The 24,410-nt window shown below is 36.6% G+C and overlaps 1 protein-coding gene across 5 annotated transcripts in view; it reads left to right on the forward strand.

The window, feature by feature from the left end:
- Positions 1 to 2,756: 2,756 nt before the first annotated feature.
- The window catches only part of LOC129738735 (acetylcholine receptor subunit alpha-like), a 99,942-nt gene continuing 78,288 nt past the window's right edge, over positions 2,757 to 24,410 (forward strand). For 3 of the 5 annotated variants that reach the window (XM_055729981.1, XM_055729985.1, XM_055729982.1), the window contains exon 1: positions 2,757 to 3,091. The gene's annotated coding sequence lies outside the window, so the exon portion shown is untranslated. The remainder of the gene's footprint in view (positions 3,092 to 24,410) is intronic. The other 2 variants (XM_055729983.1, XM_055729984.1) reach the window with 2 other exon arrangements.

Consider the following 24,410-nt stretch of genomic DNA (forward strand, 5'->3'; position numbering starts at 1 on the left):
GTTTTACTAAAATCGAGCAAGATAAACTTTAAAATTACTAAAATCAAGTAAATTTAGCTTTTTGCTAATTCGACGGTAAAAAAATATTTTTGCTAACGGAAAGTAACAGCGAAATTTTGCTAAGTGGAGCCCCGAAAGTTTTGTGTGTAGAATCGCCGAAAAACGCTTCTATCCCACTTTTTTGGGTCTGACACTGGGACTTGTCTGGATTTTCCTATCCTATTTCAATCTAAATTTAACAATCAATCTACAAAATTAAACCCAAATTGCCGTAAATGTGTAGTAGTGAATGTTGTTTGCATTCAATACTTGAGCTTGAGACAATTGACTTCAGGAAACTGTAGTTCAATTATTCCACCATGTTGGGGACAAATGTAGTAAATTTGTAAAAACTGTCGAAATCGTCATAATAGAGATTAAAAGAAGGGATCTCAAATGATTACCTTATGGTACACTTCTGGGAATCGATCCAACAATCTCAGCTAATAGGTAATAATCTTTCCAATGCCACAACAGATAACTCATTAGAGCTCAACAATTTTGGATACTGTGATGGTTCGTTCAAAAAACGACCTCACGCCTACATTCATTGATTGCACAGCTCGTTTCGATAGGATTACTCTCAATAAATTAGACCTATCTAAAATTCTAACCTTTCCGCGATCAAATCAGCAATTATTTTTATTAAATCCCATCAACGCTGCTGCACCAGAACGACAGCATCCAGCAGCTGAGCCGTCCAAACTTCGGAGCCCGTTATCAAAAATTAATACCGCTATATCATCGGATTGGTTTTGATATAATCGCGCGGGGCACAACAGCACAGTATAAATCTGTAGTAGAAAAAAAATCGCACAACCAACCATGGCCACCTGGCTGGTGGCGCCAATAGAATATCGGTAGGCAATCTCTCACCTGCTGCCGGATGGACGGATTTCGATGCTCAACAATTTATGGAAATATGACGAAATGCCGATGGCATCTGTCCCTCCCCCTAACCTGCCACAGCCGATTTCTGATTCATAATTCATCGATTTGGCACACTGACGGCGATGGACGGATAAAGGCTTCTTCTATCTATTGTTTATTCATTCCGGGTTCGTTTTTATCGGTTCCATTTGCGAAGGTGAGGTGCGGTTGTAAAAGGTCGTCGCAATCCGGTGGCATTCCTGCGAAGGTTTCCGGGAAAACCCATAAACGTCTAGCTTAATTGAGCGCTTTGGAATTCCACGGAATGGAATATTATTTTTAATGTGATTTGTTTTTTTTAGAGAGAATCCACCGAGAAAGTCAAAGTTGCATGCCTATGATTCATTGGACCTATGAATGTTGGGGTGGATGCTACCCAGTTATCTATCTGCTGTGCCACCTCTTAGTTAGGGCGGTAGTTTCCCGACAGGATAGAAGAGCAGCACCATTAGATGATTAGCCGAACGACTGATAAAAACTTCGGCCTGGTCACTCAGAGAGTCAGCAGAACGTCTCACATTCGACGAGGTGTGTGATTATGAGAAGATAGACGTCGTCGATTATTTTCCACCCTTTTGGTTTCTCTGTTTTGGTTTTTCTGACCACGTTTTTCCGATGAAGCTATTTTTGCTCATTCGTGAGAGTCCTTACACTGATAATCTGCGAGAGGACAGTGCAAATAAAAAACCAAGAGTTAGGGAATCGAATGCGTCGGCGCGTGAAGAAAATTACACACATCACACAGCGGAACCACCTCGCACCGTTGTGTGTCAGGGATGAATGAATGGAGATCAGCATCAGCATCAGCATCATCTGCTACCTACCTACCTACTAAACGGTAGGACGACAAATGTCTTCATATAAATATGCATGAATCGTGCATTCCGTTACATCCTTGGACTGTTGACATGGCCGCGCGCGTTGAAGCTGTCCTGTCGTCGTAGGCTTTCTGTCTTATTTTATGCTTGGGTTGGAAGTCATCCAGAGTGAATACATGTACCTACCTGTATATTAAAACCTACGAAAATCTGGAATGTACTGGTCATGTATTCCGAAAAATTATGTTAACAAAAATAATTAACAAAAGCGACGAAATTTTCTCCTAACAAATTATCGCGTTTTTCCATACAAAATTTCTAATTTAAAAAATCTGCCAAAAAGGAATCTGTACACTACAGGGTTTTTGAAACACCCTTCTGCATATGTCAGAAAAATGACCATATATTGTCTCAGCAAATTAAAAACAAAATGATAAAACCACAAATGAAGCGATTTAAATTTTGTAACGCCATTAGCGGCCTCGACTTTCAGAATGAATCTAGTCATTCATCCCCCCATACCAGAGCGTGCGGCACGAGCTGCTGTCAAGTCGGACAGTTACAGATGGTGCTTAAATCCAACATAATATCGGTTGGGTGCCTCATCAAAAAGCGTGTTCTTCTCACGAGCGAAGCGGATAAGGCCATTCTCCCATACACAAATTGGAGCTCTTTCGTGGAGCAACTTCTCGCAGCATGTCAACTCTGATGGCAAACGGTGGACACGAGACGGCAGCATCCATCTCACAGCACCCTACTTGACAATCGTGGGGTCCTTCCGATGCTAGATGTCACTCTAGGCAGGGCTTCTATATAGGAGAAGTCTATCAAAAGGGACCCAAAGAGAGCTTTTAGAAAGAGAATGAGCGATAGCAGCATCCCTTACAGCTTCGGGAAAAGCGAGCCTATCTTCCTTGGAAAGGGGGGATGAACGCGAATGGCAAAATCACTACAAATCTACCATCGAGATCAGAATTTTTCATCAGTGAGCATCCGAGTGCCACCGCGAACGGTTCGTGGAAATTCTTCCGCAACATTTCGGACATCTGAGGAGCAGACAAACACCCTACTGATTACACAGCTAGCAGAAGAAGAAAAAAAGAGTGGATTGGGGGGCTGACTACCAATAGAAAAGCAAATCAAAGTGTTGTGGGGAGGAGAGAAAAAAAAACTGGAAATCCGCATTCCTTCCAGGAGGACCACTTTTGTGTGGTGAAAATAGTTCTAGTTCTGGTTGATGTGAAAAAATAGTGAAGCACAGCATCCGCACAGATGAAAAAAGTTCGTCACCAAATTGTGTTAAGGTGTTGTTCGGTTTCTGTTTGTCTTATTGTTTCCCATTGCTTATTGCTTTTGCTGTTTCCTTTTCCCTTCTGTGAAAGTCGCTGCTTGCATCTCGGGAAGGAAAAGACTGGAAATCTAATTTGTTTGAAGGTGGATTACAGCATCCGCTCTCTGGCACCATCGGAAATGGTTTCGGGAAGTGAATCACCCGCTAAACAGTGGCAATAAAATTGGGTTCGGTAACGAATGGGATTGTTTTTCGATTCCAGCCTGGCTGGCTTCCTGCCTCTTCCGGGATGTTGTGCCCCCCAGGATATGATAAGATGAAATCATAAGCGAAAAAAGGACGAATTTCGAATGCTCAATATTCTAGGGAAAAAATGGTGTGTCGTCGGGCGACCTTCTGTGAGAAAAATGCGACTCCAGATCGACGGATAGCGATGCCCTGTGCCCTTGTTCTTATTATTATTGGAACCCAGCCTCTATGTAGCTATTTTCTCAGGGTGCTGCACCCCAAATTATAGAAAAGAAGGACGACGATTTCGCCTAGGTTAGGATTGCCTATGCCTCCTCTAGGAAAGGAGAGAAAAACAAAAAAAAACACCCTGAATCGGGGGTTTCCCCCGAAATGTGCGCCCGGAGTTATGCAATAATAAACTTAAGTCCGCGATAACGGTAAGAATTTTAATGGGAACGCCCGCCCGCCGGGTTGGTTCTGTGGGATCTATGGACTTCTCTCAGAATAACTTCCCACGCCAGTCGCCGTCGCGGGTCGAGTCAAACCGAGTCGATTTCTGACTCGAAAGTTATTCTGGCCCGACCAAAGGCAGTCAGTGGCCAAACCCTTATCGCACCCGATTCACACCCAAAGAAAAGTGTGGGGGCCAAAAAAAAAACGGGAAAGGGTACATCGAGATATCCCATCTTATGGCAGTGGTGCCAAGTGTTTAGATTTGAAACTTTGATTTTATCAATTTTATGAAAATTTTATTTCATTTCATCGATATTCATTCGGGTTGAGTTTTTTTTTTGTGTATCAAGCATCGAACTTTGGATTCGACTTTTTCCCGTATTTTTATGCCAATTTCAAATTACTCACCATTACACTTATCTCTTTTTCTACTCTTGTTTCACATATTTCGGTTCCAGGTGTTAATCAATTTAATTTAATAGGAAAAACTTTAGTTATTGTTTTCAGTAGTTTTTTAAAACATTTTATGCGTGATTTATCAAAAATTGCTCATATTTGATAACAAAAAATTTGAATTCCTCTACAAGTTTTTCTTTTATAGCTTTGTTTTTTTTCAAAATCTTCTTGTTATGGTTTATATTTTGAATTTTCTTTTCTGTGTTTTTTTTTCTATTTTTCACAGTTTTGTCAGTGATGCCACTTTGGTGTTTTTCCATTTTTGTAATAGAATTTTTTTTATTAATTTAGCTTTTGTAATTTAACCGATTTATATAATTGAAATAAAAATGACTAAACTACACTTAACAAATGAGAGATTTCATTCAAAACAAAAAAAAAATGCCAAAAAAACACAGCTCATAAGAAAATGATAAACATTAATATTCTATTATTAAAAAAGTGACAGAAATGGAAAACATTATAAAAATTATAAACGACTAAAATCACAAATACATAGCATGACATGAACAAAACAAACATAACAAAACGACAAAAACAATAACATAAATGACAGAAATAAAATAATATACAATTTAACAATAGACAAAATTAATGTTAAGTTCCAAAAATGATTAAAAAAAAAATGTTCGAAGATCTACATAATATAAAAAAAAATACAAATAACAAAATTTCCAAACATTATATAAACAACAGAATAAACATTGATGTTGAAATGACCAAAACAAAATAAAATTATAACAATGGCCAAAAAATAAAAAAAATATCAAAAATGACGAGAATGACAAAAATGACATAATTTTCAATATGACAAAATGACAAAAACGAGAAAAATGTAGAAAATGGCAAAAAAATAACAAAAAATTTAATTAAATTACAGAAATGACATAAGTAGCAAAAATAACAAAATTAACAAAAAAGGAAAAAAAGGCAAAAAAGACAAAAAAAGCAAAAGACAAAAAAGACAAAAAAGACAAAAAAGACAAAAAAGACAAAAAAGACAAAAAAGACAAAAAAGTCAAAAAAGACAAGACCGAAATGATCAAAATGACCAAAATGACCAAAATAAACAAAATTGTCGAAATGATCGAAATGATCAAAATGACCAAAATGACCAAAATGACCGAAATGATCGAAATGATTAAAATGACCAAAATGACCAAAATAACCAAAATGATCGAAATGATCGAAATGATCAAAATGACCAAAATAACCAAAATGATCGAAATGATCAAAATGACCGAAATGACCAAAATGACCAAAATGACCAAAATGACCAAAATGACCAAAATGACCTAAAAGACCAAAATGACCAAAAAGACCAAAATGAATGACCAAAATGACCAAAATGACCGAAATGACCTAAATGATCTAAATGACCAAAATGACCAAAATAACCAAAATGATCGAAATGATCAAAATGACCAAAATAAACAAAATTATCGAAATGATCAAAATGATCAAAATGCACGAAATGACCTAAATGACCTAAATGACCAAAATGACCGAAATGATCGAAATGATTAAAATGAACAAAATGACCAATATAACCAAAATGATCGAAATGATCGAAATGATCATAATGACCAAAATGACCAAAATGAGCTAAATGACCAAAATGACCAAAAAGATCAAACAGACCAAAAAGACTAAAATGACCAAAATGACCAAAATGACAAATATGACAAATATGACTAAAACGACAAAAATGACAGAAATGACAAAAATGTCAATATTGTCAAAAATGACAAAATAAGAATGACATAAAATTTCAAAAATGACAAAAAAGACAATTACGACAAATATAAGAAAATATGTCAAAAATTTTGAAAATTTTAAAAATTAAAAAATTGTAAAAAATGACAAAATATGATAAAAATGATAAAAAATTTCAAAAATTACAAAAAAAGTTCAATAATGACATAAATAAAAAAAATGGCAAAAATTTTAAAATTGACAAAAATAATAAAAAATAGTTTAAATTTCAAAAATGACAAAAAAATGATTATAAGAACAAAAAATTGCAAAAATTACAAAAATGATAAAAATTGCTTTAATGACAAAAAATTTAAAAATGGCATAATTACAAAAAGCGAGAAAATATGTCAAAATAAGGAAAATCACAAAAATGAGAAAACTACAAAATTGAAAAAATTGGCAAAGCTGCTAGAATTGACAAACATTACGTAAATGATTATGTTTTTATTTTTAACAATGGATAAATGGAAAAATCACCTCGAACAGAAATCGAACTCTAGTCTTTTGATTACCTCTCCGACACCTTACCTAAATCGTCGGATGTAAACTAGTCAAGTTGTGGCTCTATAAATCGATTTTAATTCGCTGCTAGATTCTACGGCAGAAAATGCTCATCGTGCCTCGTTAATATGGTGCTCTATATGCCCCTAGTCAACAAATTTAAGTAAAAACGTGTTTTAAAATTGATAAAAGTGAAAAATCAAAAATTTTATGTATGTATGTATGTTGGTAATCCACCATGGGTGCACGGATTCACCGCAGTTTCTGCCAAAGTATGTGCTCACATGCATTCTTTAGATTTTTATGTTCTACAAATCTCCAATGCAGCGCGCCATCATACCCGGACCCCATGACTTCGTATGAACTGTTATGGATGAATGTATTGTGTTGATGTACACTGCCGGCCAAAAGTTTGGGATCACCCACTAAAAAACATGCAAATTTTGATCGTTCATATCTCAGCCGTCTTAGGATATATTGAAAATCTTCTGATCTCATTTGAAAGATAATGAGCAATAGCTATCTCGGAGGTATTTTGCCCAAATATAATGTTTTAGTTTTGAACTTAAAACTTAACCTAAAGTTATAACATTTTCAAACAATCGCACTCAATATTCAAAGCCGATCATCTCGGGATAGGGTGGACCAAATCTCAAAATTTGAGTGGCATTAGAATTCCTGTTCTTTACTTCTCAAAACACAATCAAAAAAATTTGAGAAAAAATTCAAGAATGTATTTTTAATTAATAAAATAGACACTCGAGTTATCGTCCAAAAGTTTGGGATCACCTCTTTGTATGGTGAGTTTGGGATCATTCTTATAAAAACATGCAAATTTGTTTTATTCATATCTTTCTCATCTAACATCGTATTGCAGAGCTGAAGGGTTCATTTGGAAGCTTAGAAATTGTTGTTTTTTAATAAATTCATTCAAAAATTATATTTTAAGGTGAAAACTATAAAAAAAATCTGAGAACTTTCAAAAAAACAATTAATTTCAGGTGATTTTTTTATGGTTATCACTTCAAAATATAATTTTTGAATGAATTTATTAAAAAACAACAATTCCTAAGCTTCCAAATGAACCCTTCAGCTCTGCAATACGATGTTAAATGAGAAAGATATGAATAAAACAAATTTGCATGTTTTTATAAGAATGATCCCAAACTCACCATACAAAGAGGTGATCCCAAACTTTTGGACGATAACTCAAGTGTCTATTTTATTATTTAAAAATACATTCTTGAATTTTTTCTCAAATTTTTTTGATTGTGTTTTGAGAAGTAAAGAACAGGAATTCTAATGCCACTCAAATTTTGAGATTTGGTCCACCCTATCCCGAGATGATCGGCTTTGAATATTGAGTGCGATTGTTTGAAAATGTTATAACTTTAGGTTAAGTTTTAAGTTCAAAACTAAAACATTATATTTGGGCAAAATACCTCCGAGATAGCTATTGCTCATTATCTTTCAAATGAGATCAGAAGATTTTCAATATGTCCTAAGACGGCTGAGATATGAACGATCAAAATTTGCATGTTTTTTAGTGGGTGATCCCAAACTTTTGGCCGGCAGTGTATGTATATTCTGGAAGAACGAATCCATCAGGTGGGCTAGTTTACTTACAGATATTCCGGCATCCGTGTATATACCTGACCAGCTTGCAACTGATTGAACATTCCTATTATATAGTCAGTTATAGAATGAAACACATCTTACCTGTCGGCAACTTAAGGGAATCGAACCCAAAAGTTTGTCTTGCCGATACCGGGAATCGAACCCAGTACGCCTGGCGTACCAATACCAGACTCGCGCCAGCCTATCCGCTAGACCACATCGGCGCTCATTGAAAAATCAAAAATTTTATGGTGATAAAAATTGAGAAACAATGTGGGCATCATGTTGCAGTGCGTACATTATAGATCAAGGTGATTTTAAGATCATTAGAGCTTATTTCGTGATGCTCAAAAATTATAATATTATAGTTACTTGAGAAGCTAGCTGTTTTTTTTAAATATCTCTGTAAAGATGATAATGATATTCCTGTTTTTGTGAAAAATTCATGCTATAGGAAGTACGAAACAAATCCTCATGAAAATTTATTTAAGAAAATACGTACTTTCGTAGAAAAGAGTAGTGCTTATTATGCCCTGGGTGCTCGTTATGCCCTTATCTCCCATATTCATGATGAAACAAATGACGATAGCGAAAATATTTTGGAAATTTGAATGTTATTGAAGTCACATAAATTAAAAATTAAAAAAAAATAAATTTATGGAATTTTAAGTCTAGTTTAGACCTTTTATTTTATATTATAAAGCTGAATTTTCAGTCTGAACTTGAAATCTGATATCTTAATCTAGAATTTGAGTCATAAATACTGATTAATACCTCCGAAATTTCTAAATTTAGATTCAGAATACTTATCTTGATTCATGTTTTAGAATTGGCAACATTGTTGACGATAAGCCCACCATCAATGGGACAAAATGGTACCGATCTCTACCCTCGGAAGTTTCGGTCGGGTCCCCAAATGTTTGGGGGAAAGGCAGCCAGCAATGGTCCTTCGGGAGCAAGCGGTGCACATTCACATACCCCGGATCTGTAAGAGCGCCCCGTAGATATGGCGGAGCCGGAATGGATGAAATATGTTTTTCCTCAAACACATTCATATGGTACCTACTACCTAGTTGCCATTTCCACCATAAGCTTGGGACCAGAACCAGGACCAGTCAGGACGAAAGTGAAAGCAAATCAATACTCCATACAACATAAAATCCATCCGTAGGAGACTTCCCAGCTCCAGTCCATTATTGGTTGTGGTGTCTCGGATTTGGAGAGGGAGCCCGCGCGCGTTTTGCCTGCTGATGCTGGCCATTTTTATGTAACAGTTTTTTGAAAAAAAGAAAACTGTCCTCGAACGTCGAGGAGAAGGGAAAGGTGTAGTGATAAAGAAGGCAGTGGGCAATTGGTCGCGAGGACACACGGATGGCTGGATGCGAGATGGACAGATGAATGAATGAATATTCTCTGCTGGAGCTCTGGAGTATTGTAGTTGTGTAGTTGATGACTCTTGCTTGAATTGATTCGAGTTAAGAATGATGGCTGACTGGGCGAGTAGAAGAAGGTTGGCGATGAGGTTGAGTGTTCTTTTGCGAGACCATTTGCAGTTGGTCGTCGACAAAAAAAAAATGAAGAAAAACGATTTTATAGATCAGTACCCATTGAGAGTCATCACTCGGGCGAGTATATTCAGATAGAAGGACAATCTTAGATTTGAACTTTTATTCTGAAGACAGTTTCAGGTAATGGATAAACTTTTCGGATGAAGTTGACTGGGCTGAATAAATTGTAATTGGTAGTTGAAAGTGATACAGTTGACTAAGAAAAAGTTAGTTGTAAGTTCAGAATAAAAAATCTTTGACTTGTGTCTTGAAGACTAAAATTTGAAATTTAGAAATCAATCCTATAAATTCGGTATGCCCTTCCCTAACCAATCATTTGTCCAAAAGCAGATCCTTCAAATTGTTTTTCAAACCAAACCAAATTTAACTCTGGCCTCTACCATGTCAACATTACAATTCCTAATATTTTTTTTTGTATTTATTTTAATCTAAATTTTTCGACCAAAACCCGTTTTTTTCAATCTTTTTGCTGTAGTTGGAAGAATGCATCAAAAACTTATTATTTTGAAATGAAATGACTTTAAATTAAGGCCTAGTTTTATTGAAAATGATTATCAGGAAAGATTAGAAGTGAAAGAAAATAGTGAGGCAGCTACTCTCTTAACTACTAACTAGAGATATACCGAATATTCGGTCGGCCGAATATTCGGCATTCGGCTCACCGAATAGTTGAGCTAAGTGTTCGGACGAATATCTACTTCAGACTTGTAAATTTTTCAAACAATTTTGGATAATTTATAATATATCTAAAAGTAATGTTGTAAAAGCTACACAATCATTAAAAACTTATGGTTTCAGCAAAGCATCTTTCACTGTAGATCCTACAGGAGAATGCTGAACGGTATCGTTTTATACTTTGATTATTGATTATTCCAGATTTTCTGGCAATACTCAGAAATGCCCATAAATCCAGTAAAAATCCAGATAAGTCAAATCTGGTCGGAGTGTCCAGATATTGTTTAATACTTCTCGTGTTTTGCTCGGGTTAATTCAGATTTTTTGCTAAATCAAATAAACATCTCAAATTCTTCTTTAAATTTTTTAGATCTTGTGTTCAATATTTCAAAAGTTTCTAAATATACATAAAGCCATTCTCTTATTTTTTTTTTTCAAAAATCGTTCTGAATGCCTGACCGTCTGGATACGTGTGGTTGAAAGTATGGTTTGTTTAAGGTTAAAGATCATCTATCTATTCAACAACTATTTTAAAGATTTCTTGCTAAAATTTGATCTTCATCTAATTCAATATCAGAGCAGAAATTTCAAATAGCTTGACACATGTTTCGACATGTGTTATCCCAGATTTGAACGCAATCTCTTTTGTGATAAACGCCCTAGATGCGACTAGTCATCTGATGTCTTTTCAGTTATTGGTGAAATTTTAAAAAATCAGAAAGACCCCTACTTTATAAAAAAAAATATCTTGTAATAAATCATCGGATTATATCATCTGATTTAAAATAATCGACTAAAAACATGAGGGGCATTAATATGGAAGAAATATAAAGCATTGAAATAATCGCTTAAGGTTTTTTCAATGAATACTCACTAGAGTATTCGACCGAATATTCGTTTGGCCGAATAGTTGAAAAGCTCAATATTCTATCTACTAACTGTTAAAGATTGATTTTATTCCTCCTACTAAACGAGACAGCAGAGAACTGTCCGTCACCTCGATTATCATTTCCCAAAGATCTAACCATATTCAGATTTATCGCCAGAGTTTTCATCAAAAAAATAAAAGAAGAAGGATGGAGTGTATTTATCTCCAGGCACCTGGAACCAAGGTTGCCGAAATCACAGAAAAATCTGTATTATCACAGAATTTTGAGCAAAATTTTGTCACAGAATCTGTGTCACAGATCACAGAATTTTTTAATTTGTCACACAATTCACAGTTTTTCTAAATTTTGTACAGATTTCCAAAATTACATTTTTTTGTCACTTTAGACTTTTTATTTCTGACTAAAATTCATGAAAATATGAAAACAAGGTAATGTAAATTGAATTTTTTTGTATTAAAACTGTAAGAAATTTCCAATTTGTTGATGTTTAACATGTTTTCCCTATGAACTTCATAAAAAAAGCTTCACAGAAAACCGTCACAGAATTTTCAGTTCAAATCAGAGAATTCGAGAATTTTTTTAGTCAAAAACACAGAATTTTTTTCGGCAACCTTGCCTGGAACTACCGTCTAGAGCAAATTGATTTCTGTGCTTATAATAGTTTGGTTACGAGAAACTCAACTCTTTCTATAACCGCGCCAAACCTTGATCGATGTATTATTCCAACATCTTGATTTTGAAATCAAACTCGTCTTAATGACACCTTTTTTGAGTCTGATGTTTTGATGTAGTCCCCGAACAAATACACTGTCAACAGAAATAACTCAATAGCTACACAAATTCAACCACTTTCGTCCGTTTTTTTTTGTCACACTCTGTATGTTGTACGCAAAGAGGATAGGTGAATCCGAAAAATATTAACCTAGTAGCGCTACCGTTCTCATCTTTATGATTTTTCTTATTAACAAATTCATAAGCATACCGTTTGGTTTGATAAATGATCCGGATACATTTCATGAAAAATGTTTTTGACAGAATCAATTTCCTTATCGAGATTTTCGATATTTTTTAATTTTAGCGGAGGGATCTAAAGTTCCGTAAAACAGACTCTTGCAACTTGCTCTACTCTTCCAAAATTACTAGAAATTTTAGTTGGTATTGACAGCTCGAAGTTTCATGTCCTTTAGGATGTTTTTTATTGAGCCAAATACTAATTTTGAATGCATTTGCTCCAGTAAAAACGAGACAATTTTTATTTCTTGTTCCTTTCTACCAACGACACGATTCGACTATTTTGTAACATTAATATTCTTATTTCAATAAAAGTTGTATGACATCACATGAAAACTCGTTCAACTTAAAAGCCGTTTAAATGGCTTTTCCTAATTGCCGCTTTCGGACAAAGTTTTGCTCAAGTATATTGTCGAGCTTAAAATTTATCGCTCCACCGAGAGAGACAGAACGAGTGTTGGAATAAAAAGACTCCCGACCAGAGACCGTTCTGCCGAGTTGTGATGGATGGATTAGCCCAAAAGTGTCCGGTGTTTCCCGAAGCCCAAGCCCATGCAGTACGTGTGTAATTTATCAAGGCAGTTTCGTGTCACATTTTGTCACACTTTCCAGCCGCCGCCGCTTCACACAAAAGAAAGGTACTAAACCTATCCTGGCTGTGCCAAAAGCGGATTCACCAGCAAGAGCTGCCCAAGTATTTCGACTATTCACGCAAAACCATTTAACAAGACACCCTTGCAAGGCACAGTAATGTTTAGCAGCAGCCGGTGCCCGGAGTGAAGGTTTTATTTGTTTTCCCTCTTGTCTCGTGTCTTGTCGTCCTTAGACCAAGCAGCAACCTATACCTAAGGGTTGTCGTCGTTAAACCGCTCTTGGCTAATAATTTATGAATGAACCAGTACCGGGGCGAAGGAAAACCCGAAACATACTAGGCCGCTCACTTCCTGTTAACACATTCGTCCGGTTGCTCGGTGTGGTATGGTGGATTCCGCTTTTTCGGTGTTTCGCCATCCATTTGCACCACCGTGTGTTACGGTTTAAGGTCCTACATTCTATCCCAACGAGCTCACTCGAATTACACGTGCGGGGGAGTGAGTCTGTCTTGTTACAACTCTGGTCCCGTTTCGTGCCTCCATTCCTTTTCGTGGCTAAATTCATCCCATTAGGAGGAAGTTCAACGGAATGTTACTTACCATTCCGCTTTTATTTCTCGTCCGTTTGTTTCTTCCGATTCTTCTTTACGGTCAGTGTCTTCTATTGGTTCCAAGCCTATTTTTAGATTTTGAAACTGAGAAAACAACCTAACATGACTTGCATAATTGTTCAGAGAACAGAAACAGAACGAAACAATTTTGGGACAACTACCCTAGCATCCTTTTCCGACAAGGATAAATGCTTTCTTCGGGAGTAAGGACAAAATATGGAATCGTTCCATCTCCCCGGTGCTCTTGACATGGATGCTGCGAAGCACTGTGTACAAATGTACCATTCTACTTGGCGAATCCTACTGATTTATGGTGTTAATTTAACAACAAATTGCCGAAACAATAGCCGAAGAGGAGAGATCGTTTTGGGTGAGCTATTTACATTATCTGCTAATAAATATTCGGCTGAATACAGCTAGCAGTCAGCTTCCCAGAAAACAGTTAATGAATGCATCGAAAGTGTCTCACTGTGCACAGCATTATTGTGTCTACTTCCGGCAGTTTTTTCTGCTTCCTCCATCTTATCTCCATGCATGTTCCGAAGCTCTTAGGAGGACTGATAAACGCATGTCATGTAGAAGTGGAAGAACAGAGAGTTCCTTTTTTCCCCACGACATTAGCCAGGCTGACAGTGGAACTACATTCGTTCATACCTAAGATAGAAAGATGCAAGATGTACAAGGTTAGGAATTCGGTGAGCGAGGACGAGCTTGAATGACATGACATCACCGTGTCCAATGATGGTTTTGTGCCTCGGTATTCAACCGTAAAATTTAGGATCGTTCACCTTTCTTTTTTTTTTTTTGAATCCGAAGTCAACCGTGTACATCTAACTCAGATGTTCATCCATCGTAAAACCATACGGCGGACGGACACGACACACTAAACACCTTTTCCAGGGTTCATAATTTGTTTACAATTTGATGGCGAAATTTGGTAGCTTCAAAAGCTAGAAATTGCTCAATTCTGACCTAAAAAGGACAAAGGGTTGTTGTGTTTTTTTTTTCACGAAAAGTGAACGCAGCAATCCTAATTCGGAAACTCAGCAAGCGGAAAATGGTATGGTTTATTTTGACACTCGGACGATTCTCATGATCCCACGACTATAATCAAGGAATTCAAATGAAACAATCATAGCAGTCGTAAAAGAAGTGGGGCACGAAACGGAGCTGAGTCCCCAATCAATGTTCAAATTTCAGTCTGAGGTATATTATTTTTTAAAAATATCATTAAAATATCTCTAGATTGACCATAGATTTTTACATTTTTAGGGCGTGGGTTGATGTTGTTCTGCTTGATTCTTTTCGGCTGGTTGGAACCTATTATCGTCTGTTGATGGTGATTGGACTGTAAATTTTAACAATTTAACACTCGCTTTTCAATTTTCAGTCCATTGGGAACAAATCAAATGACTTTTACATACATTTTTTGAAGACAACTTTTGAGAGAGAACAGAAGAACAGAACAACGTAGATGCTTGGAAGGGTCTGAATTGAATGAACTCGGGTATTACTGCGCAGTCTAATGTGACTACTAACTTTGAGATGATAAAAGAACACCTGATGGCAACATGGTATCGACTTACCACCTTATATTTTGAATTAACCCTTTTATGAGGAGGTTTTGAGAATATCTATTTTCTAAGATTTTTTTGTCGTCGATGTGAGACCAGAGAAGTAAGATGAGAGAAGTGTGAACATAAAACGTGAGAAATGAGACGCTAGAAGGAAGTGGTACGTGAGATGGCAGGAGTGAGTCATGAAATGTGAAAAATAAAAAGTGAGACGAAATACTTCAGAAGTGAGAAATGAGACGTGATTAGTGAGTAATGTAATGAGACGTAAGAAGAGAGAAGTGATACGTAAGAAGTTAGGCGTGATACACGAAGAGTGAGACGTGAGAAATAAGACGTAAAACGTGAGAAGTGAATGTAACACGTAAGATGTGAACACACACATATGTATAGGATCTAAGTGAAACTTCATGTTTCTTTGAGGAGATCTAAATTCTACTTAACAGTACATTTTTCAAGGATATATTGGCTAGCGTTTTACAAATGCTAAAAACAATAGACCACAGAAACTTTACTATGTATACCGTGACCAAAACTCAGATCTCATGACATCTGACTTAGAAGACTTGAAGAGAAGAGAAAAATGAGGCATGATAAGTGAGAAGGGAGAAGTGAGACGTACGACGCGAGAAGTGGGACGTAAGAAGTGAGTCATGGGACGTTAGATGTCACATGAGAGTTGAACAGTGAGAAATAAGAAGTGAGAATATAGAAGTGAGACGTGAAAAGTGGTATATAATACATGAAACAAGCAAGTTGATTAGTGAGATATGATAAATAAGATGTGCGATCCCATGCTTTATTTTTCATTTCTTATATTTTATTTTCATACTCCACGTCTCATGTTTCAAGTTCATTCCTCATCTCTCATGTCTTATGTCTCATCGCATGTCTCAGTCTCATGTATCATTAGACTGAGTCGATTTGGGTTCATTTTCGAATTTCTCAAACTCTGGGGTCTAAAAAGCTTCGTTTTGGTTCATAACTCATCCATGATTTTTTTTGCAGAATTTTTACAAATTCTTTGAAGGAAATTTTCCGCTTAACAACTTTTTGAAGACCGTAATTTCGTACCTTATTAGGCAAAAAGAAGTATGTAGAAAAGTAGTGAGGACCAGGAAAAAGATCAGTTTCTGGATCAAGGCGGGTACCACAATTCAGAATCAGGTTCAAGACCAAAACAGTTTCCAAAAAAAAATCAGAAACAGTTCAGAATAAGGATCTGGTTCCAGTTCTGAATTCCAGGTTGCAGATCAAGCTCATGTTCCTCGATCAAGACTATCTTATTGATCAGGATCAGGTTTCGAATTAGGATTAGGATCAGAATCATGAACATATTTTGGAACAGGTTCTGTTTTAAAGTGAGAAACCGGATCCCGATCAGGTTACAGATCAGAATCTAGATAAGGACCCAGGGCCGTAGGAAGAACCGACTCATGGGGGGGGTTTTGGTGACTGATTTTTACCTATGATTTTTTGCTCAACAATACACGAACGAATACAAAAAAAATAAAAAACACTGTTGAATATGAATATTCATTTTTAAGTACTTTTACATAAAAAGTTTTCGTATTAAATCGTAAATTTAGAATTTAGAACAACTTCAAAGGTAAGCAAAATTCGCATTCATCGATGGTTAAAATCATTGAATTTTTTTTTAGAGTCTGGTAGATCAAACTTGATTTGAGCATAAAATAAGCTTCTTTAAGGAGAGCCTTTCATTTATTATAAAAGCCTATTCTATAATCGAATTAAACGCAAGCCCAATCTTCAAAACTATTTTGCAAATTCAAAGATATCAACCTTTGCTGAAAATAACTCAAATTAAAAAAAAAAAGGAAGATTGATTGATTTGATTGATGCAAACTTGCACCAAACTAATGATTTTAGTTTAAAATTTGAGTAATGTAATGAGACGTAAGAAGAGAGAAGTGATACGTAAGAAGTTAGGCGTGATACACGAAGAGTGAGACGTGTGAAATAAGACGTAAAACGTGAGAAGTGAATGTAACACGTAAGATGTGAACACACACATATGTATAGGATCTCAGTGAAACTTCATGTTTCTTTGAGGAGATCTAAATTCTACTTAACAGTACATTTTTCAAGGATATATTGGCTAGCGTTTTACAAATGCTAAAAACAATAGACCACAGAAACTTTACTATGTATACCGTGACCAAAACTCAGATCTCATGACATCTGACTTAGAAGACTTGAAGAGAAGAGAAAAATGAGGCATGATAAGTGAGAAGGGAGAAGTGAGACGTACGACGCGAGAAGTGGGACGTAAGAAGTGAGTCATGGGACGTTAGATGTCACATGAGAGTTGAACAGTGAGAAATAAGAAGTGAGAATATAGAAGTGAGACGTGAAAAGTGGTATATAATACATGAAACAAGCAAGTTGATTAGTGAGATATGATAAATAAGATGTGCGATCCCATGCTTTATTTTCCATTTCTTATATTTTATTTTCATACTCCACGTCTCATGTTTCAAGTTCATTCCTCATCTCTCATGTCTTATGTCTCATCGCATGTCTCAGTCTCATGTATCATTAGACTGAGTCGATTTGGGTTCATTTTCGAATTTCTCAAACTCTGGGGTCTAAAAAGCTTCGTTTTGGTTCATAACTCATCCATGATTTTTTTTGCAGAATTTTTACAAATTCTTTGAAGGAAATTTTCCGCTTAACAACTTTTTGAAGACCGTAATTTCGTACCTTATTAGGCAAAAAGAAGTATGTAGAAAAGTAGTGAGGACCAGGAAAAAGATCAGTTTCTGGATCAAGGCGGGTACCACAATTCAGAATCAGGTTCAAGACCAAAACAGTTTCCAAAAAAAAATCAGAAACAGTTCAGAATAAGGATCTGGTTCCAGTTCTGAATTCCAGGTTGCAGATCAAGCTCATGTTCCTCGATCAAGACTATCTTATTGATCAGGATCAGGTTTCGAATTAGGATTAGGATCAGAATCATGAACATATTTTGGAACAGGTTCTGTTTTAAAGTGAGAAACCGGATCCCGATCAGGTTACAGATCAGAATCTAGATAAGGACCCAGGGCCGTAGGAAGAACCGACTCATGGGGGGGGGGGGGGGGGTTTTGGTGACTGATTTTTACCTATGATTTTTTGCTCAACAATACACGAACGAATACAAAAAAAATAAAAAACACTGTTGAATATGAATATTCATTTTTAAGTACTTTTACATAAAAAGTTTTCGTATTAAATCGTAAATTTAGAATTTAGAACAACTTCAAAGGTAAGCAAAATTCGCATTCATCGATGGTTAAAATCATTGAATTTTTTTTTAGAGTCTGGTAGATCAAACTTGATTTGAGCATAAAATAAGCTTCTTTAAGGAGAGCCTTTCATTTATTATAAAAGCCTATTCTATAATCGAATTAAACGCAAGCCCAATCTGCAAAACTATTTTGCAAATTCAAAGATATCAACCTTTGCTGAAAATAACTCAAATTAAAAAAAAAAGGAAGATTGATTGATTTGATTGATGCAAACTTGCACCAAACTAATGATTTTAGTTTAAAATTTGGCTTTAAAAAACTTCATTATTGCGGACCATTCAAAAGCATAATTCAAAAGTTATGAGTCAAATAATGAAACCTCATTCTACAAAATTTAGTACAACACTTCTCGTCACTCAAATGTATAAAATTAGCAGAATTTCTAAAATATATATTGCCGAATTTTAAATATGTTTGACAGTACACCGAAAAAATATAGAAGTTTGTGCAGATTTTTGGGGTAAAGATCAGCAATTATTTCTTATAAAGAATCGATTCCATTATTAAAATCATGTAGATGATGTTTTTTGAAAAAAATTCGGATTTTTTGTATAAAACGAAAAACTCAAATTATACTATTTATTTGGGATTTTCAACTAAATTGTGTTGACAATCTAATTTTGAATAAAACTTTGAAATCTTAAAATTGAATTGTAAAGCAATCATGATATCTTAAATTCCTCAACAATTAATGTTGATTGTAAATTTTATTTTCAAGCTAATTCTTTTTCTGGGATTTGGATCTGCATTCTGAATCTGAAATATAAACCTCAATTCAAAAGTTGCGCTTTGAATCGGTATCCAAATTTCCATACGATTTCTTAAATGTACAAAATATACGATCTCCGAATCTAATTCCAGATAAGAATTTAAGTAAAGTTTTAAAGCCTTCATTCATGAATCTTTTTTAAAATTCTGTAGTTCTGGTTTAATCTAAATTCAAATTCAAATTATTTAATTTTAATCTGTATTGTGAATCTGAATTAAAATATAAATTTAAAATTATCTAAATCTGAGTTTTCAATTTGGGATTGCCTTTCGAAGCTTTAAATGTTTTAATTTTGTGTTAGAATTAATTTCAAATTTGAATATAAATCATTTTTTTTCATATTCGGAAAATTGTTATCAAAATATTGAAAATTTATATGAATTCGTAAAATATGATTCAAATTTGATATTGAATGTAAAACCAAATTTGAACCAGAACTTCAAAGCAGCTCTTCATTTCTACCTCTCATTATTCGAACTGAAAATTATTAATCCTGAAATAGATACAGAATCCGAAATACGAAAATAGGAAAACAATTTTGGTTATGGGAATTATGGAATCAGAACCCCCGAAATGGGTTAAATTTAAAATTCACACCTGAATTTCTATGAACAAGTGAAGAAATTTTTAAAAAGTGTAGCAGAATTATGAATTTTGGATGGGTTTTGAAAGTTTGAGCATTAGTTTACTCTTGATTAACCTTATTCTATTATTATGATTAGGTTCAGAATTTAAAATTTTGAGTGTAGAGTAAAATACGTCGATTGCTTTCTTGGATCCTCATGGGGGGTGTTTAACCACCAAACCCCCTGCCCCCCCCCCCCCCCCGTTCCTACGGCCATGTAAGGACCAGTTTAGGGGTCGAGATCAGGTTCTAAATCGAGATCGAAATAAGGATCAACAATAAGTTTCAAATCAGAATCAATTCTCAGATCAATATCAATATCATCCGGTTCGACGACATTCTCTAGAGCTAGTTCCCGATATGTATTCAGGGACAAAAACCAGCGGAGTCCAGCCATCACGGGTGATTCTGGCCCAAACCATCACCGATGCTGGTTTCTGTCGCCGGGTGGCCGTCAGCAAGTCGGCATGGCTTCGTGATCTGTCTGGCAACCTAACTCTGTCGTTCTGCCTATTCACGAACTGCTGTACGATGAAGAGTTTCGCGTCGGTAAACACGATATTCTTCAACCTTCCTTGCGCGGCCCTCTTCAGCGCTTTCGCTCTTTTTACCCGTTCTTGTTTCTGCTTCACCGTAAGGTCTTGAACCTTTTGGATCTTGTAGGGCTTGGTCTGAAGTTTATCTTTCAGGATCCGACGGAGGCTTCGATCCGATATGTTGAGATCCTTTGCCAATTTAGTCACCATCTGTGGAAACTGCAATCACTCAATGTTTCATAACGATTGACACAATGAATGGCTAAAAATACAAAGAAGACTGCCTCCAAATGCGACCGTTTTCTCTGCAAAGCACTTCAGTAGGTCCCACAAAGTTTATACCGTGTTGAAGTTGGATCTGGAATCGTTCCATTACGCAAAAACTGTGGTGGAGTAATAAAAAGTCAAATATGTAGTTTTTGTGCCTAAGGAGGACAATCGGCTAAATTTGTTATAACTTCGACCAAATTCTAAATTTTGAGTTATTTTGAAAGTCAAGCTTCAGGAAACAGAAAACGTAATCAAAAAAGTATTGATCTAAAAAAAAGGATTGTTAATAGTATACATTATAGATGCCGCACGTGTTGCCCAAATATTAAAGTCGAAAAACTTCATTGGACGCTATCTCAAAAACTACTTGACAGAAAATTACAAAAATTTGTACATGTAAACATTACAATACCAGGTAGCTTCGCTGAAAGTTTCATCCAAGGTTATTAGAACACAAGGTTCTCTGATTATAACAGTACGCAGGCAAGGAGAGCGCGGTGGAGTTCTGCGAGTTTGTTTGTAAACATCGGTACATTTGTTTGAACTGAGGCCCTTGTTGGTAAACAAACTCCACGAACTCCGCAGTAACAAAACCACGGCGAGAGTCAGCTTTGTTGGGCGACAGGGGTCCGGTGGGTAGAAATGTCTCTTGGACCGTCACGGTTGGAGCTCTTCGTCTCTGACTTCTCTGACGATTGGAACTTTAGCACCCGCAGATGATTCCTAGTCGAATTGAAACCCTGGATTTACTCCCACGTCGATGGGAGTTTCCTATCGACGTGCACCAATTATAATCTTGCCTCACTTTGGAATTGAGTCATATCTTCTGCTGTCTTACCTGTTGTCACAAAAATAGCCACACCTGGAACCGCAAAGCTCCACGTCTTTCTTGCGGTATTGATCTGTCAGTTAAACAGTAAACTAAGCTTATTTACTGTCTTGTGTAAGGAATAAGAATTTCGGTTGGGCAAGAAATCAAACCTTGTTGAAAAACGATGAAGAACCAGATAAGCACTCAGTTGAACAAATGTCAAAGCACCGGAAAAGGAAGAGGAGTTACGTTGCAACATCAAAGTTTTCCCTTTTTTGTTTTGATATAGTAGGTAATGACAAAGAGTTAGTCAAAAACGGGTTGATTTGTCGAGATTCGATTTTCAGTTAGGCCCACCGTGTGCCAAAAGGTAAACGACTGCCGACCAAGACCCTTCATGAGAGCTTCGTTCCAGCCTGGAATTTAAGCGGGATGTCATCGACAATAAGAAGGACAACATCAGCCGGGTCCGCCCTCGACCCAACTCGACTCGCAACTCCAAAGTCAATTCAAAGCCAACCCCAACTCCAACCCCATTCCCGAAAACCCAGAACCCAAACCCAACTCAACCGAACGTCTTCCTATGTTCTGTCGGCGGAGGGATTGTCTCCGAGTTATTTGGGTAATGGTGAAATGGCGAAAAGCCATCACCTGGGGGATAATTTTGCAGTTCAATTGAGACAAAGTAGATTAACACTAGTAGGTACAAGCAGCAAGGATCGGACCTGGAATGGGATGGAATCCGGGAAGAGATGTGAGACGGCAAGAGATGGTAACGACTTGAGGAGCCCGTCGTTGTTTGCTGCTACACAGTATGGTGCTTTTCTTTTCGGATAAATCGATTTTCTATCTGTGCCCAGATAAATATTTAGCCTCGCTCGGATAGAAGCAAAGTTTTCGTGTGTAACTTTAGACTTTTTATAGCGTGTGGACTCGATATAGGAATTGAATCAGCAGATGGAAAGCTATTGAACTTCGGTTCGACTCGTCCTTTGAGAACTTTGTCCCCTGTCTCCCCATTTGCCTCCATTTCTCTCAAGTGGGACACCGACTTGGTTGTTTCCTCCAGGGAGAAACGCAAATGGACCATTAAAAGTTTCGTGTGTCTTGCTTGTATCGCGTCACGAGGGCGTGGATCATACTCTATAGTGCTAACGTAAAGCATCGATTCCGCCACTAGTTATATTGTTAGCCCCGAGATGGCTCACCATAAACTTAGCCAATATGGCGTATAATCGTTTATTATTTGAGTTTCGAGAGAAGATCCAAGAGTAGAACTAATCCTAATGTATATTGATTTTGCGGTTTTCAGCTGCTGTCATGTGCTCGTTTTACGTTTTCAACAGTTTTGAGCCCTTCGAACAGGGACCACCACCGCAGTAGCGGGAGTTTCGAAACTTTTTAAACTATGTTCTCCGGCTGTTTGTTTGCTGCTACTGTGCTGCGGTGATCGGTTTTCTCCCGAAAACTGCCCCGGTTATTGCCAATTCTAGTCGTAATGTAAGGGTGTGTGTGAGTTTATGTGTTGACCCCTTGTCAGCTTTAATTGGATTACTGTTTGAAGTATCTTATTCAATTACTTTTATGTTCTACAAGTGTTAACCAAGTGGAATGGAAAATGGTCTAGTTTTCAATCCATCAAAGAACTTCTCGAGACATGTAAATAAGGCTGGTTTGAGAAAATTTGTGAATTTTGGCAAACTTTGTTAATTTTTCAAAGAGCGTTATAAATATCCGATTAAATTTGGTCAAAAATCAGAAATTATTCAACAAAACTTACGAAGAAAAACATTTTAAACCCTTTATGATGGTTCTAATAAAACTTCCTCAAAAATTTTTGATTTTTATCGCAAAAATCTAAATTTATAATTACTTAATTTGAGTTTTTTTTATTATTTTGCAAACAAAGTGAATTAATCCGAGTGAATTCCAGGCTTTTCCATCAAAATCCGGGCAAAATTTAAGGGTAGTTTTATACATGTATTTACTTCAAAAATCAAAAGAAAAGTTAATCGGTGGAGCCTTGAAGTGTAAAATTGAAGTATACAGTGTCATCCGGTACTAGCTTCTTTTACTTTTTTTTTAAACTATATTCTTTCTTAACATATCCTTCTCGCCTTTGACCGTCTTCTTGCTCTTCCGCTTCATTATTGCTCAGTACTACTCCACCGGACGCAGCTCCGCACAGTTTGATGGGTTCATGTCCTTTGGAACCAAATGGACAGAATTGGCCTCATACCCCTCCAGGACAGTTTTAGAATAGTGGCATGATGCCAAATCTGGCCTAAATAGCTTCGTCGTGCTGCTACAAGAACGGCAAAAGGCGCTTCTCGAGGCACTCAGATTTGTAGATCTTGCCATTTACTGTTCCATTTGTCACGAAATGCTCACTCCTCAGTCCGCAAGAGCACATTCTGCCAAAAGACATATTTGGAGGCGAACTTCGACATTTTCTTTAGTCATCCACATCAAACTTGCTCTTGCCGGTAGAAAACTCCAACCCAAGAATTTGTTTAAAATCGGCTTTTATATACGTTTCGTCGTCCATCCCACAGCAGCCATATTTCGTCAGCATCTTCTCGTAGAGCTTCCGTGCCCGAGTTTCAGCCGTCGATTGTTGCCGTTCATCGCGGTTTGGGAAGTTCTGTACCTTGTATGTATGTATTCCAGCTCTCTTCTTTGCATTCTGGACGTGGCTCTGCGACATGCCGATCGTTTTAGCCAAATCACGGCTTGAGACGTTAGGATTTGCGTAAATCATCCGCTTCACCTTTCCCTCCGTTTTTTTTTGTTCTCCGGTCCCGGTTTTCTTTCAGTTGATTTGCCGTGGTCCAACGTCAACCGATCTTAGAACCGCTTCAACACTCTGGAGACGGTTAAATGGCGAATGTTCAACATTTTTTCCCTACTGCCGGTGCGACAGGTCAGGAAATTCCAGGTGTTTGGAAGGAATTTGTTCTCGCGACTTGCGTTTGTTCACCTCCATTTCCGTTGAATTTAAAAACACGACTTCGAGTTTGACAGCATGTAAACAATACACATCAATGAGAGATTGTGCAAAATTTAGTTGAT

This window comes from Uranotaenia lowii, chromosome 1 (assembly GCF_029784155.1).
Source record: "Uranotaenia lowii strain MFRU-FL chromosome 1, ASM2978415v1, whole genome shotgun sequence".
Lineage (NCBI taxonomy): Eukaryota > Metazoa > Arthropoda > Insecta > Diptera > Culicidae > Uranotaenia > Uranotaenia lowii.